Source organism: Pristis pectinata, chromosome 5 (assembly GCF_009764475.1).
Source record: "Pristis pectinata isolate sPriPec2 chromosome 5, sPriPec2.1.pri, whole genome shotgun sequence".
NCBI classification, from domain to species: domain Eukaryota; kingdom Metazoa; phylum Chordata; class Chondrichthyes; order Rhinopristiformes; family Pristidae; genus Pristis; species Pristis pectinata.
This window is the reverse complement of record NC_067409.1, coordinates 78,675,862-78,688,268: the sequence shown is the minus strand read 5'-3', so window position 1 is coordinate 78,688,268 and position 12,407 is coordinate 78,675,862.

Below are 12,407 nucleotides of genomic sequence, written 5' to 3'. Positions count from 1 at the left end.
CCAACAATTTCAGCACTTTCATCACTAATTAATTGCATCAACATGGTGGAGCAACAGAATTCCACAGATTTAGCAGTTTTTTCAGAAATCCAAATGAATCCCTGCATTATTGCTGAGCCTGCCGTGCATCAGCAGCAGTCTTTTATGTAGCAATCATCAACTAGGGAATGGCACCTTCATATGTTTCCCTGACTGGTGGTGACTAAATAAGACAAATAAAAAGAGAGAGGGAACAATGGCATAATGTTTTTTAAAAAATTGTTTTCAAAGGCAGGCAGGAGGAGAAATGCAGAGCATGGTACAAACAACTGGCAGATAAATTAACTAAAAAGGATTTCATTCTTTGAATGTCCAGATGTTCTGTGAGTAAATCCCTGCCTCCAGATCGGCTCTGACAGTGCCAGTCTTAAAGGCATTCATTCAAAATGCCATTCAGTAAGTGTAGAAGGTGCACTAGTTCTTAAATGTGCAATTAACGTATCAAATGTGTTTGTCCAAACTATCACATAGCACCTTGCAGTACCATCAATACCAGCCTTCCATTGGTTGCAGCTTTATTTTGACTAAGCACACAAAAATGATCTGTACAATGTTTTGATCCATTGACTGTGTAGGAATATTGCCAATGAAGAAGAAATCTCCAGGAATCATAAGAAAATCAGGAAAGTTGGTAATATGGTCAACTTAAGTGTCATACAAACTAGAAAGGGATGATGGGGGAATTGGTCAATAGTGCAGGTGGTTTAAAGGTCACATTTCAAGAGAAGAACAGTCATTTGGTTAGGGAAGTGTTTAGACTAAAAGGCTTAGCCACCGGGAGCAGAGATAAACAAGTGGAGGTTGGGATGTAGGCTAAGTGCAGGGGAGCTGATCATAAGATAAGTGGAGTCATGACAGAACAATGAGACCATAAGGTTGCCAGAGACCATAAGGTTCTCTCACCCAGTTGCTGAGAGAATAAGGGAAATGGCTGTCTGGCATATGAAGACAAGGACCCATCTGTCAGTAGAAGTAACCTCTGCAGAGATGACAAAAATCGAATTCTGCAAAAAGAGGGTTACTGATAACTTATTGTGAAATTGTAAAATCCACATGTAACTATTGTAATGCAAATACTATAAATTGCTGGGAATTTATTGGGTCAGTGGAATATCCTTGAGCTCTCACTCGAAGTGCTCCCCAGTGTATACTGTAACAGGTCATGAATAAACTGACTTGTTCGAGAAACTCACCACTGCTGTATGAGATTTGAGCTGTAATTAAGAGGGTGACTGGGCCCTGTGTGAAACCCAGATTCAGGGTCAGGCCAAACACACACATCTCTCCAACACCAACAATTAATTTGCCTCAATGTTTTTCCCTTTGTTCCAAATTCTGCACACCCAAGCTTCTACTAACCTGATTTCCTACTGGGAAAAAAAAATGATATACTTGATTGGATGCAGCGTTTCGCTGACAACCTGTCTGGATTCTGGTATTCTGAGGGCTTCATTATTGGTGTGCCTGGATGGTGCTACCTGCATCTGGCACTTTCAAAATCAATGGACATTAATAACCCTAATGAAACATTTGCTTGAAAGTCAAATCTGATCTGTAGCTACTTGGGGCACTATTGACCGCTGCTGGGCTCTTCTAGATAGATGGATAGATATTTATTTGTCACATGTACATCAAAACACACAGTGAAATGTGTCTTTTTGCATTACTGAGAATGTGTTGGGGGCAGCCTGCAAGTGTCGCCACTCTTCAGGCGCCAACATAGCATGCCCACAGCTCCTAACCTGTAGGTCTTTGGAATGTAGGAGGAAACTAGAGCACCCGGAGGAAACCCATGCAGACACAGGAAGAACATACAAACTGCTTACAGACAGTGGGGGGAGTTGAACCTGGGTCGCTGGTGCTGTAATAGCATTACACTAACCGCCACACTACCATGCCACCCATTGGGCAGTTCTACACCAGTCCATGAATCCCTTCTGCAGGGTCTTCATCTAATATGACAGCCTCTTTAAGGTTAGAGCCCATTCTTGAGGGATTCTTTTATGGATTATACGCAAATTGCTTCCTATATTTGGTCTGTAAGGCAAAACATAATGTAGCCATCACTCTGTAGATCATGGCAGTAGATTCTTCTCCAAGCGTTCCAGAGTATGTTGTACGGATATTCGTGATGATAGAAAAGTGTTTCTCAAATGGTTCTTTTCTTAGATGATCCAGCAGGGTCAAATATGACGTGCTTTCATTCCCAGTTCCGCGGCTTCATCAGCCACCTCAGAACCCAATATGGAAACTGTAGACTCTGCTACAGACTGTAGGTGCAGTACTGCAGCAAGGAATATTGAGAGAAATGTTGGGGTAATGATACAGGCTTGATTGATGCCAGTTTGCACTGAGATGAAGTTTATTATGGTCCCATTGTTTAAGATGACGACCTGCACGCCATCATGTAGCAGATGTGATGGAGACAAATTTCGGTGGGCCGCCGAATTTGAGAAGGATGCTCCACACTCTTTCTTGATTAATGTAATAAAAGCCTTTTGTGAGAGCAATAAGGCCATGCATAATGGCTGCTCCTTAAATTTCTATTAGAGCTGGCTTGGGAAGTAGATCATATTAACCATGCATCTGTATATGAACGGAATCCACGCTGCAATTCAGGGAGCAGCTCTTCAACCACAGGGAGGAGATGGTTGAGGTGAACCCTGGTAATAAGTTCCTCTGTGGCAGATAACAGGGAAGGACTACATTCGAATCAAGCAGACAGCTCATTACCACCTCCTTAAGGGCAATTAGGAATGGGCAATAATTGTTGGTTTTGCCAGTAATGCCTAGATCCCAAGAAATGAGTAGATGACATTTTTGGGACATTTTTGAAGATGATCGCAATTACAGCCACTGCATGTTTTAGCAGGTCTTGTATCAATGACTTTCAGGTGCAGTGTTTAGAACATTAAACCATATTCTTCCACGCTGTTGCAGAAAAATCAGGTAGTGGATATGTCCAAATTGCTGAAATTACATTCATCAATTAGATAATAAGCTATTGGAACCACCAAGGCTGCACAATAGTGTATTGTTCAAAACAGTAAGATCTAAGGTTGGGCTGTAATATGAGAAAATAGAGTACAATGTGCTCAGTATCTCCTTCTTGAACAAATTCTGTCACCATCCCTACACCTATCTATTTTTCAAGTGCTTCATTTAAACATTAAAATGAGCCAAGGAATAAGTGCAAAGTGAGATTTCATATTTGCCAGTGTTTTTCTGAGTCTATAAAGAGGAAGCAGCCACCAGTCCACAACGTTCACAAGCTGTGTTTTAATTTGCCTAGGAGTGCTGCTGTATTTTTGTGAATGCCTGCAATCATTCAGTTAAGAATCACCCATGTGAAGAAGGAGAACACTACTCCATCCTCTGCTACGTAAGCTTCTAATGCTACTCAATATCTTCTTTTCTAAATAAGCCTCTTAACCCCAAACTTATAGTACAAAAGCATGGCCCTTGTTTTGCAGATCTTAGAACTAAGTTCCTTTCTCTCATAAAGTGAACAAAAAGGAATGAAGGTCCATTTAAACATTTTTACCTTCCTGGCTAATTGCATGATTAAATGATAATGCAGTTTCTGAATGTTCATTGTTGACTTGTAATGTCTGAACTGTACATGGCATTTCACTTTCTCACACCAGATGCCAGTGTTGATTGAGACATAAAAAATATTGTTAAATAATGCTTTATTTTGAATAATACTAGAATGACATTGGACGAAGACTTTCATTCCATTAATTAATGTAAATATATTTGTCCACCATGAGGGAGATAGGTAAAGAGAGTCATGGGAATGGAGTAGGAAGAGCTTATTTGAGTAGTGGAAACCTTATGTGGAATGTAAACACCATCTTAGAGCGGCTGCACTGAATGGCTATTTCTGTAATGTAAATTTGGCACATTCTGCATGTGCATTTTATATTATTTTGGTATCTACAAAGTTTACACATTTGGGACAGTCTTAGTAAATTCAAGGTCATACACACACACAATTCCTTTTGCTAGATAAATTGATGTAAGTACAAGGTTGCAAAGTATTCACAAACATATGCATGAGGTTAAAAAAGTCAGTTCACTCTCCATAAACAATTATATCTCTGGCTGTACAAAGAAGTACAGTCACTTTACTGTATTAAGCCTTGTTTTTTGTTGGCAGGAAGCAATAAGCAGTTCATGGATTATATTACTAATTTTGGCCTGGAAGTGGATACAATTCAATCAATGTAATTTATAGTTACAATTACAAAATGTATGATTATTGCACATGCGTTCCATTAATTATATGTCTCAATCACTTAATTATAGTAATTACTTAGCTGAATTATTAGCTGAAACTTTTGTCCAGATTTTATACAACAATAAACAATCAACAATAAGAACTTACAATTTTATAATGCTTTTCATGTCCTTGGAGTGTCTAAAAATGTTTCACAATCAATTAAGTGCTTTTTAGGTTTGGTCACTATTGAAATGTAGCTTAAATCTAAGACAGTTTGTGCATTGTGGTGTTCTCCAAACAACAATGAGATAAACCTTTATTGGTGATATTATTTATATCTGCCTGAGAGAGTTGAAACCTCATTTGCAGAAAGCCCTTACTGTGAGAATAGTAACATCTTCAGTGCTACATTAAGATGTTAGTCTAGATTATGTGTTCAGAGTGGGGAGTGATGTATAATTTTGTTACCTGCAAAATTTGGACACTTGAGAAGATCTTAGTCACTTCAAGATCATACACACACACACTTGAGTGTGTAACAGTGTCAGGAGCTTCTGCTTCCAAGGTGAGAATGCTACCCTCAAGTTGTGACTGACACACACTCCTGTGAAGAGATTGTCCCAAACCAATGGTTCAGGCTAGTTTGTTCCAGTATTAACTGTCACTGGGACCTTTATAGATAGTCACTGATCCTCACATCATAGGGGCTCAAGACAGCTTCATGCTGTTGAGTTAGCTACTAAAGGCACCCCTTGACTCCCTTTTGAGTAATAGCTTGAAAATTTTCCTTGATCGTGGGTTGGGCTTGACTTGCTTCTTAAAGCACCGCATTGGCACAAGGGTACAAGTGAACTTGCAAAGGTGTGACACCATTGCTTCATTTTACTTTGTAACTCAGATACTTTCCAGAAGTAATACTTGTGATCATTTATGTATTATGTCTGTGGAGTTAAACATGAATTATGTCTTTTGGCCTTTAATCAATGCAATGTTGTTAACAATGGTTAGTACATTTGCTGATGACACCAAAATTGGCGGCGTAGTAGACAGTGAAGAAGGTTGTCTAAGATCACAACAGGATCTAGATGGACTGGGGAAATGGCCCAAAGAATGGCAGATGGAATCTCACCTGGACAAGGGTGAGGTGTTGCAACTTCGTCATTTAAACTAGGACAGGACTTACACAGTAAATGGTATGGCCCTGGAAAATGTAGAGCAGAGGCTGAGGGTACAGGTACATGGTTCCCTGAAAGAGGGGACACAAGTAGACAGGGTGGTGAAGAAGGGGTTTGGCACGCTTGCCTTCATCAGTCCGGGAGTTGGAACATAATCTTACAACTGTACAAGTTGTTGGTGAGACTACACTTGGATGGAAAATTGATCAGGAATTAATCATTAAACTGGAAAGGGTGCAGGAAAGACTCTCAAGGATGTTACTGGGACTGGAGGGCTTGAGTTGAGGAGAGGCTGGTTAGGTTGGGAGTTTTTTCCCTGGAGCATAGGAGGTTGAGGGGTGACCTTAAAGAAGCATATAAAATCATGAAGGGCATAGATAAGGTGAGTGATCACTGTCTTTTTCCCAGGGTAGGGGAGTCAAAGAAGGCAAAGATTTAAGTTGAGAGGGGGAAAATTTAAAGAGAATCCGATGGGCAAGATTTTCCACACAGAAGGTGATGCCTATGTGGAAAGAGCTACCAGAGGAAGCTGTAGAGATGGGTACAGTTACAACATTTAAGAGACATTTGGACAGATTCATGAATAGAAAAGGCCTAGAGGAATATGGGCCAAAAGCACACAAATGGGTCGAGCTCAGATAGACATCTTGGTTGGCATGGAGGAATTGGGCTGAAGGGCCTGTTTCCGTGCTGTATGATTGTACTCATGGGAGAACACAAGGATATAAGAAATAGAAACAAGGCGATTCAGCTCATTGCACTCTCTCTTCCGCTTAATAAAATCAAAGTTGATCTTTTAACTCAGTGCATGCACCATATCTCAATTCCCTTAACATCCAAACATTCATTGATCTCTTTCTTGAATATATCCAGGAACTGAGCCTCCAGAATTCTGTAGAATCCAGCAAATGGGTGAAGAAGTTTCTTCTCATCTCAAATTCCCAACCTTTACCATCTAGGAACAAGGCAATAGATGCATGGAACACCATTGCTTTCAGTTCCTTGTCAAGTCATAACCATCAGTATTATACACATTTCACCATCTCTGGATTGTTGAGGTTGTTCATCACTTGTTCTCGAGCAAGACCATGACACCTAGTCCATAGTGTTACAATGTGTATGGAGATGGCTGACCAGATCAACCTGGGCTCGTGTTATGAACCAGCAACAAAAGAAACACACTGAGTCATGATTCAGTGTTAAAAACTACTTTATTATCATAAGTAGTTATTAATAAGAAAAATAAAAGTAAAAATATTAGAATGTTAGAAGTAAAAATGTTAAACCTTGAACATTAACACCAAAAACTAAACTCATAGTGTGTGTATGGCAAAGTCCCAAACTCCAAGTCCAGGAATGGTTATTAAGGTTCAGTTCAGCAAGCCATAAGGTGAAACATGAGCAAAGGCTTCTTCAACAACCACCGTTGTCTGAAGATAAAACGTAGATGTAGAGAACATAGAGAGTAATTATGAAATCCAAATGTTCCACGATGGAACCCAAACGACACCTCAGTATTTACTCGGTAGTGACTTCCTCACCCCGAAAAGCATCCGTATCAGGGCCGTCCACACAAATACCTGTTTCCCTCTAAAGGTCAGCAACAAGGTGAACTCCACCGGATTACTCCCAATTTCCATATGTGGATTGTAATAACAGACACAGTTATTGTTTCTCATCCATCGATAGAGAAAACTAGCAGGCTGGTGTCTCTCTCCCTTTTCTCCCTCTCTCTCCTCTGACTTCGACTGCCTTCTTCAACAATGTCATTACATCCTTTATCTTCTGTTGATGTAAGCACGCCCCACACACACACACACACACACACACACACACACACACACACACACACACACACACACACACACACACACACACACACACACACACACACACACACACCACTATGCTCTATCTTAAAGGGACATTCACCGAGTCTGTCACACCTCCCACCTAAAAAGAAATTTTTTTCCAAGAAAAATTTTAACTGTGCATACAGTTAGTAATGTTAATAATTATCATTCTACACAATTACAGAAGGTCAGACTAGTAAAGATACATGTTTCCCATTTAGCATCGGGAAAGACAATCAGCGATCACGTTATCTTTGCCTTTAATGTGAGTTATCATGAGATCAAACTCTTGCAAAATTAAACTCCAGTTTAACAGCCTTCTGTTTTTGTTTTTCACTCGGCTCAGAAACACCAGTGGGTTATGATCTGTATACACAGTCAATGGTTTCTGACTGGTGCAATCATATTCACTGAAATGTTGCAAGGCTAAAACAAGCGACAGTAATTCTTTCTCTATGGTGGAATAATTCTTTTGATGCTCATTAAATTTCTTTGAAAAGTAAGCTACAGGATGGTCAATATCATCAAGGTCACCCTTCTGCAACAACACATCTGCAGCTTCATCACTGGAATCTACTGCTAATGAAAATGGCTTTTCAAAGTCAGGTGATTCGAGCACAGGATAGTAGCATGAAATGGCTTTCAGTTTCTCAAATGCTTCTTGACAAGGATCTGTCCAAACAAACTTCACTCCCTTCTTCAGAAGATTAGTTAGGGGAAGAGCAACATCAGCAAAATTTTTACAAAATTTTCGATAATGTCCAACCATTCCCAAAAATCTTCTAACAGTTCTCGTACCTGTGGGAACAGGGAACTTAGATATTGCTTGAACTTTTGCCTGAACAGGAGCTAACTTGCCTTGACCTACAACATAACCAAGATATGTCACAGTGGCATGGCCAAATTCACCTTTAGCCAAGTTAACTGTAAGGTTAGCTTTGGAAAGTCTTTCAAACAACCTTTCTAATGCAGAGATATGATCCTCCCATGTATCATTCCCTGTCACTAAGTCGTCAATGTAGGCATCTGTATGTTTTAACCCATGAATCACTGAATTAATCATTCTTTGAAATGTTGCTGGAGCATTTTTCATTCCAAATGGCAAAACATTATATTCATACAATCCAGAAGGGGTTACAAAGGCAGAAATTTCCCTTCCTCTATCTGTTAATGGAACACACCAGTACCCTTTTAATAAGTAAATCTTTGTAAGAAGTTTAGCCTTTCCCACTCTGTCTATGCAATCATCCACCCTAGGAATAGGGTAAGCATCTGACTTCGTTACAGCATTCGCTTTCCTGTAATCTGTGCAAAATCTAACAGTTCCATCAGGTTTAGGCACAATAACACAGGGCAAACTCCAGTTTGAAGTGGAACGTCTAATAATATCATTTTCTAACATATATTCAATCTCTTGGTCAACAAGTTTACTTTTTTCCACATTCATTCGATATGGGTGTTGTTTGATTGGTTTTGCATCCCCAACATCAACATCATGAGTAATTATCGATGTTCTGTTTGGAACATCTGGGAACAGATTTTTAAATTTTAAAATTAATTCTCTCATCTGTTGTTTTTGTGAAACTTGTAAATGGTCCAACTTCGTTTCAAGGTTCTCCAGGATATTTTGGTTTTTTAGTTGCGATGGAACAATATTTGGTCTAAATTGGCCTTCCTCAACATCAACATCAGACATTCTCGAAACAACCTTCATATCATCCACCATGGCCACAACTGAATCTCTCTCATAATAAGGCTTAAGCATGTTTACATGACAGAGTTGTGTTTTCTTGCGTCTATCTGGTGTTTTGATTACATAGTTTAATTCATTTACTTTGGATTCAATAACAAATGGTCCGGTAAAACGAGATTGCAATGGATTGTTCTGGCTAGGGAAAAATACTAACACGTTTTGCCCCACTGTAAATGTCCTGGGCCGAGCACGTCTGTCAAAACATGCCTTCATTCTCATCTGGCTGGTTTTCAAATTCTCTGTCGCCAGCTGGCAGACTCTCTCCAACCGAGTTTTAAGTTTTTGGACATAGTCCAACAGACTCAAATGCACTTCCTCATTAACCCACTGTTCTCTTAACAACTCTAAAGGTCCTCTCACCCGATGTCCAAATACAAGCTCAAACGGACTAAATCCTAATGACTCCTGTATTGATTCTCTCAGGGAAAACAAAAGTAAATGAACACCATCGTCACAATCCTTTGTGTCTTCAAAGCAACAAGTCTTCAGCATATTTTTGAGAGTAGAATGAAATCTCTCCAGAGCTCCCTGAGATTCTGGGTGATATGCAGATGATACAATCTGCTTTGCTTCCAGCTCATAGACTAGTTGCTGAAATAAATTAGACATAAAATTACTGCCTTGATCAGATTGGATTTCTTTTGGCAAACCAACCAAAGAACTAAATTTTAGAAGAGCCTTTGACACCGTCTTGGCCTTAATATTTCTAAGGGGTATTGCCTCTGGAAATCTAGAAGTTGCACACATAATGGTTAACAAATACTGATTTCCAGCCTTAGACTTTTGCAATGGGCCAACACAGTCCACAATCACCTTCAAAAAGGGTTCACCAAAAGCAGGAATGGGTTTCAAAGGAGCCACATGGGGTCTTTGATTTGGTTTACCTACCACCTGACATGTGTGACAGGTTTGACAAAACATCACCACATCTTTTCTCAAACCAGGCCAATAGAGTTGTTTCAAAATCTTCCCTACAGCTTTATTCACACCAAAATGACTACCCAAAGGCATACTATGGGCCAGATTTAAAATCTCATTCCTATAAACTTTTGGAACCACAACCTGATGAATAACTTCCCATTCCTCATTAACAGGGACATGAGGAGGTCTCCATTTCCTCATTAACACTCCATTTTTGACATAATATCCAATTGACACTTTCTCAATCTCATCACGTGAGAGTACTTTTTCTCTCAATTCTGTAAGCTCAGGGTCTTTCGTTTGTTCCACCATAAAATCTTTCCTTGACAAAGACAAATCTTTAAATTCAGGCTTACTACAAGGATTTTGATCCTCCAGTGAAGACACAAAAGTTTCAGACAAGGCATCATAATTTTCTTCCTGTTTAGGGCTGTCACAGGGAACAACATCAGACTGCACAGGACTGTCGGCCTTGGCTAATTCTTTAGCTCTAGCTTGAGTCACCGCACAGGATGGGTAAACATCTGGATCATTCTCAGACCCATCAATCCTTGGTTTGGTCGTTAATTGTACCACAGGGACAAATTCTCCATCCGCAAGGTCATTCCCCAATAACAAAGAAACTCCTTCCACTGGTAAACTGGGTCGTATCCCTATCTCGACAGGTCCTTCTACAAACTTTGACTTTAAAATCACCTTGTGCAAAGGGACAGACATGGTGTCACCTGTAACACCTCGCACTAGATTTACCTCACCAGTGTCAGTTTCTTCACCAAAATGTAAAACACTGTCCAGCAAGAGAGATTGACAAGCCCCAGTATCTCTAAGGATTTTCACTGGCACTTGGGGTGACCCATCACTCAGTGAAACAAAACCCTCTGATACATGAGAACAGAATTCCTTTCTCACCTCCTCCAACTTTTCAGCCTTTACCTCTGGCAAGGACTGATCTTTAACAACATCCCCTAAACCTTTTTGATTTTTAATTACCAGAAAACAAGCATTGGGCACGGCTTCCTTCCTTTTCTTCAAAAGGGCCCAATTAGATATCACATGGCCAGGTTTCTTACAGTAATAACAAGTACGCTCAACGGGTTTCTCCAACACTGGCTTCTTTTCATCCTTCCCTTTTTGATTAGCTCCCAATTTAATCTCCGGTTTACCTGGATTGTATTTATAACTCTTTTGAAAGGTTTTAGGTGGTCCCCATTTGGATTTATGGGTTAAAGCATAATCATCTGCCAACCTAGCAGTTTCTTGTAAAGTTTCCACCTCCTTTTCATTTAAATATGTTGTTATTTCAGCTGGGACACATCTTTTAAAGTCTTCCACTAACATCAATTCTTTCAATTTATCAAAATCCCCATCTACATTTTTAGCCATGTACCATCGTTCAAAACATATTCTCTTTCCACTGGCAAATTCCATGTACGTCTGATCTGCAGATTTCTTCAAGTCTCTAAATTTTTGCCTATAAGCTTCAGGTACCAAATCATAGGCCTTCAACACAGCTTGTTTTACCTTTGTATAATCAGCTGCATCCTCAACAGACAAAGCAGAATACGCTTTTTGAGCTTTACCTTTAATTACACTCTGTAACGTAAAAGCCCATCCTTCCTTAGGCCAGTTTGAACTCACAGCAACCTTTTCAAAATATTGGAAATACTGATCAACCTGATCTTCTTCAAAAGGAGGGACTAATCGAACCTCCCTACTGGCTAAAAAACCATCATCAGAATCAGAACTCTTTTGTTTCATTTCTAACTCCATCCTTTTTTGTTCCAACTCCATCTTCCTCAATTCCATCTGGGCCTTCCTTTCCTCAAACTTCAACCAAGTTAGTTCCCGTTCAGCCTCTAACTCTAGTTTCCTTTGTTCAGCCTCTAGTTTCTTTTGTCCCAACTCGAACTTCATTCGCATTTGTTCTAACTCCATCTTTGCTAACTGCACCTGGCCATCAGGAATCTCTGACTCACTCTCAGGAAACTCTTCTAACTCTTCCTCCTCCAAATCCTCCAACTCCACTGGTTGAGAAGTCACATCAGAAATCACTGGTTTAATCTCAGGAAACTCGACTACCTCACTCACCTCAAACACTTCCTTCTCCAAATAATAGTCAACTATCATTCTATGAATAACTGCTTTTTTCGTAGACCACTTTACTGCTTTAAGGTTTAGCCTTGTAGCAATTTTTACCAAATCATCCTTTTTCACCACCTCCAATCACTTTAGGGTTGGTGACTCCAAAAATGCCTTAATGTCTATTGCTGCTGGTTTCCACACACACAAGCCAATTAAAAAGAATTTATGAGACCGATCACAGTCAGTCATTCACTAAGACACCAATTTGTTCAAACTCAGACCTCCCTCGTCAATCGTTGGATTCAATCCTGGATGAATCTCGTTGATCTGGGGAACAATCCCGGATGAATCTTCTCAAT